Below are 6,022 nucleotides of genomic sequence, written 5' to 3' on the forward strand. Positions count from 1 at the left end.
AAAAACTGTAGCCAATAATGTTATAATAAATTAAAAGCAATAAAAAAAAAGATTTTCCATTTTTTTTGTGCAGTTTGCTAATTAAAAAATACCTTGTTGAATGTGGCAAATGTTTTAATATCTAGATCTGCGAAGCTAGCAGATACATTTCATTTGACTGTGATGCTCTACTTTTGTTTGTGGAAGTTTGGAAAGTAAACATCAAAATGCAATGGGTTTTCAGATACTAGCGAGGTCTTATATAAACAAAATCAAAGAATAGTTATGGTATGCAGCCACAAAAGGCCAAAAAACACATGTAACTCTCCTGCAGACGGACCACAACAGCCACAGACCCTTGCAGCAAGGTTGCTGAACAATGCTAAAATACACAAGTGATTAACATGCACATTCAAAGCATGATCCATCATGCATAATTTATTTATGTCAACATCATGAAAACATGGGCTCTTAGTTGCTATGAAAATTCAAAACAAAGTTCAGAAGGTCAGTATTGTGCTCCACTTAGAGATCCCCCTCTTCCCTCCCCTTTTTGGCCACACGCCTAAAGCAAATATGAAAATTTCAGTACCTGTGGCACCGCGCCACGAGGACAGTGACAATGAAACTCAGATAAACAGCCCTCCGGCTGACCTAAGGAGAGCATAAATTTGCCGCCCATAAATTCTTGAGTGTTTCAGCTGTGTTTGTTGCATTTTCCATGCCTCTCCACCAAGACTGAAAGGTCCAAGAGTCGGATATCAGTGCTTCTGTATGAGCAGCTTTGGTCCTGCTACTGGTTCTCACATAACTCAGTCCTGCAGCCTTTATCACCGCCTCATAAATAACTAGGCTATGGCCTGATAATGTCCGCTTAATGCTTAGTCAATAAAGCCCACAGCAAGAGGAGCCCTTTTTTAGCCTCTTTCCTGTACATAAATATAAACATAACAGTAGATTGATGTGATGGACAGGCTCTTTCCAAACAGGGACAAAAAGAGGCAGTATGTGAGCCCACAAGCTGAAGGTGGGCTGTGGGGCTGCAGGTGTTTAAGCGAGATAGTGGGCTGTAATGGCGGGGTTGTGGGAGAACGTCTGAGTGGATAGCCTTGACTGATCACCTGTGAAAGACACATGCACACACATACACACAAGTGACAGCACAAAGACACATGCACGCACCGGCACAATCATTCACACACCAACACACACACTAATGCCATCATTAGTTAACCCACTGGCGTCAATGCCTGATGCACAAAAGCTCATCCTCCCTATTCGAAGGGCATTAGAGCCACATGATAAGAGAGAGCGATCTGCTTTTCTATCTCGTTAGAATATTTTCTTTATCTTTGGATACATACCCAAAACCAGCCGAACCCAGCTAGCATAGAATCAAATCCAGCTTTGCAAGTTTCATTGTTTGGTGCACAGTGGAGGAACATTTATCGACCATCCTCTCTAGTCATCTCCCCAACCAATTTCCTTTGCAGCAGCGGGGACAGCTGTAGTCAGCGAGATGGTTAGAAAGGGATCAGACTGAGCCTGGGGAGGCAGGAGAGACTGGCAGGATATTCCTGACTGAGCGACGTGCCTGATTGTGATCCATGAGTTTGTCAACGCAGCAGCACCTGGGCTTTGAAGAGCCCAGGTGCTGCTGGGAGAGATGGGCAGCAACTCTGAATGGATTCAAACTAAGAGGGATGATATAATCAGCTCATGTTGGAGTTCTCAATGTGACAAAGTTGGCAATTTGGTTGTTATATGTTAAAACAAATATTTATGAAGCAAGGCTGAACCACAAGAATAAAGAAATAAAACAGACATTTCTTTTTTCATTATTTTATTTAAGTTGTGAAAAATGTGTGGTATTTATCTTTGAGGTCTTATTAGAGATGAAGTTAAAACATTTTTCTCTGAGTTGAGAACCCATATTAATAAGTAAGATAATAAAACCGCCATGTCCACCATTTCCATGTCTCTCAACACAACTAGAACTCTGAGGCTCAATATCATCCACAGTGACTCACAAAATGCACATCCCTTAAACTTTTTACACATTTAGCCACAGTAGAGATTTTGTTTGATAGTCAACACAAAGTAGTGCATAATTAGAGGTGATTCTCACATGACTGGTGCTCTGGGGGAGGCCTTCTTTTGGGCTCCCTGATCCCACCTCAGCCACTGATGGTCCCCTGTTGAAGGTACAATCAGCAGGACTTTCAGTCAAGGCGTTTAACCTGTGAGACACCTCCTACACAAATTAACAAAAAATAGACACTACTTTGCAAGCTGATTTTGTTGATAATGTGAAGCTAACTTGATCCCAGTAAAGCTCTGAAAACATTTTAATGCTTGTGTTTTAATAAATAGACTAAGGGTTTCATAAATATTAAATGTATGTTAAAGAACCTGTTCAGTGGAGAATTATCAATTTTAGGTTGAGCAGATTTTTAACAACAGATGATCAAATGCAGTCCAGACTCATTAAAAACAGTAATATAGCCCTTTAGTTTAATGTAGAATTGGAAGCTTTAAAACAGATACGAACTTCAGCGACATTAGTTGGCTGTGGAGTAGTAAGCTTTTCTTATGACCTAGGAAAGTCTTTGGACAGCCACTACCCAATGCTTCAACTTACAAACAAGCAATAGAAAACTAGCAAGAAATGGCCCATTTCAAAAACAATCCCTGTGGATAATTGCAAGTTGTAAGATAAATTATGTATGGTCTTTTTCATTTTCATAAAAGATTTCAGTGAAGCTCTGGGTTTATGTTTAAAGTTGCTGCCTGGCTGGAAGGAGAACCTCCCACACAAGCCTAAAGTCATGCAGCCTCTAACAGCTTATCTTTAAGGACTGAACTGTTTTTAGCTCCATTCATTTTCCATTAAAGTGCAATCAGCTTCCCTGTCCCTGGTAATGAAAAACATGCCTACAGCATGATGTTGCCACCACCATGCATTACCGTTGGGATGGTGTGTTTTGGTTGAAGCAGAGTACCAGCTTTTCACAATGGACAGTACATGACAAGTAGGCCAAAAACCTTTTAGACTGATGTGACTATAGTTCCTTCGTCTATGTGTTTGCTGTGTTCCCTACATTGCTGGAGCCAAACCGCAAACAGGACTTCTTAAGGCTTTCTTTTAGCAATGTGTAGATTTGTGGAACAGTAAAATTATTAACTGTCCTGTTGGCAGGCTCTTCCACCTGACCTGTGGGTCTTGGCAACTCCTCCAGAGTTACCATGGGTCTCTTGGCTGCCTCTCTACTTAATTATCTCCTTGTATGCCCTGGTAGGTCTGGATTTGTGGGGTACTCTATCAGAGTAAAGGGAGTTCAATACACATACCTGCAACACTTTTCAGATTTAAATCATAAAAAGTTTGGAAATTTGGCACAGGTTTTTGTTCCACTTCACAATTATGGACTATCTTGTGTTGGCCTATCATATTAAGTCCCAATAGAGTAAACTGATTGTAGTTGTAATGTGATAAATGTTGAAAATGCTCTAATCCTTTTGCAAGGCAATGTAAACTAAACTAAATTAGAAGGTGTTACGAAGTGAGTGTCACCATGATAAAAGAGAACTGTTGGTGTATAAATAATTGCCAGCTAGTTGAAGAGACAGCGAAATCCACATCAGCTAGGAAAGAGTCTCATTGGTCCGCAATCCTTAAATGTCATCCAACGCTAACCTATATTTTAGTGCAAGAAAATCTTTTAAAATGGACCTATTTAAAAAGAAGCCTTTAAATAAAATGTATTTCATTGAAAATTTCATGGTGATTTATAATGTTGTAAAACTATAATGTGAAGTTTTGGGGTTTGGATTAAACCTAATGATTAAAGAAAGTTTTGCAAAACAATACGTATAACTTATCTCAGAAATTATACCAGTGGGACTCCACAGAACCACTGTCAATTAATTTAAAATGCATGACATTTCAGTTGTAGCTGTGAATTTACCAAATTCATGCACAGTGTTAGGGCAAAAAAGTAAGGAAATTGTAATTTACAGTTTACAGAAAATAACCGATTGAAACAATAAAATATTTTTTAAAGAATTCATAGTATTGTTTTAATCAAACCAAGGCTATAAAACATGTAAATTTCTTTTTAACTTTATTTTTTAAATTGTTGTGATTCAAAATCTTGTTTTTAAATCAAGCAAAACTGCAACAATTTACTACCTCTAGAAAAAAATGAATCAATTCAAAATGTATGCACCCATTAAATGGTTCACATGATGCAATACAAATTAAGGTCCAACCACCAAAGCTTGCTTGCAGCTACTGGAAGAATAGCTCCCTAACTACAGAGATGCTCTTTGCTGTTGGTGTTGCTTTTCTTTTAATATGCCGGGGAGTTCTCGCCATGCGGTGCAACAGCTATTTTTCAACAGAATGCAAAGCGATGGGATTATTACAGATGAGTTCGTCTGACTCTGGGTAAGTAATACAATAAAGTTATTTGATAAAAATGTTGGCTGTACTTAAATGCATTAAACCCAGCGTGTCTGCAGAAGCATCCTTGTCATCTAGTGCTCACAGTGGACGTCATTTATCAGTATTTGCAGCACCACATAGTGCACCATAACTAAATATTAAATGTGATACACAACATTTGTACTCTCAGGAAGTATTGCGTAGTTCTTGTCTGTGGATTCTTGACAAATTGGAGAGCTACTTAATTTAAAGTCCCAACCAAAGACATATTTGCTAACCTAGATGAAATCTTTCTAATGCCAAAAGTCCAAATCCAAATACTTCTAATTTATTTTTGGTTTGTGTTTATTTGTCTTTTAAATAAAACCAGTGCATTTTATTGCATAAATCACTAAAATAAAAAACAGAATCTGACATCTGGTTTATACTCACAGTTTTTGTCTTCAGGAGCAGCGTCTCATGGGAGAAGCACGCTGTCTGTCGGGGGCTAGTTTTGTCATTTCGGCTGCTTATACACTTCCCGATTTTTGTAGCAACCCATGTGCAGCATGAATGCCACCAAAATATGAAAGCACCTTTGTCAAACGTAAAAACAGAGGGAATAATTATTGCAAAATCTTACACAGATTTTTGAAAACGGGTAAAACGTAATCTTTTTCTAATCAGAATTTGTAGTTGAAGTTAGATTTGAAATGAAATTAGATTCGGTGTTTTACAGCGAATTGCATCCAGTTTGTTTCATTACCGCCTCCTTGAGACTGAATATAGTGCCCATATTTAGAATTTAATTGAATAACCGAGTCACCTTATAAAAAAAAAATAGAGTTACGCTCCACCTGCTCTCCTCTTCCCCACACCTCAGGATTTCCTCTTCTCTGGAAACATCTGGTGCGCAAAGGTATGCCCGAGCCTTAGCTGTGCAATATCTAATCTCAGTATATTTACAGCTGTTCTGTGAAGGCCTCAGATGTTTCTTAGAGAATATTAGTGAACGAACAGCATCTTGAAGCCAGGAATAAAGTCTGGGAGAGGTTCAAAGCAAGGTTAGGTTATAATTATCTGAAAAAGGAAAGAGAATAGCAAAATGCATACCAACCAAAACATGGCTGCCCACCTAAAGTGACAGGCTGGGCAAGGGGAGCAGCCTAGAAAGCCATGGTAACTTTGGAGCAGCTGCAAAGATCTACAACTCAGGTGGCAGAACCTGTTGCCAATACAACTATTAGAAGTACAAACCTCAAATCTGACCATTATGGGGTGTGGCAAGAAGTCATCGTTGAAAGTAAGGCACAGTACTCCTACTTGCAATTTGTCTCAAATCATGTAAGGGACATGGCAGATGTGTGGCCTACATGCAAAATGCTGTTTGTGGAGGGAAGCGTCACATCACCTTGAACACACTATCCGCATCATGCTATGAGAAGAAAGTTAGAGATAATAGTAAAATGGATAATTGAAAATACAGCCACAGCTACAATGGAATGGTTTAGATCAGGGGTGCCTGGGGCTCAACTGTGGCCCCTGGACTGATTTTTTGTGGCCCCTGACTGCAATTAATGAAAGATACAGATTTGGCTCGACTGTACAGGTGGTTGA

Source organism: Girardinichthys multiradiatus, chromosome 1 (assembly GCF_021462225.1).
Source record: "Girardinichthys multiradiatus isolate DD_20200921_A chromosome 1, DD_fGirMul_XY1, whole genome shotgun sequence".
NCBI lineage: Eukaryota > Metazoa > Chordata > Actinopteri > Cyprinodontiformes > Goodeidae > Girardinichthys > Girardinichthys multiradiatus.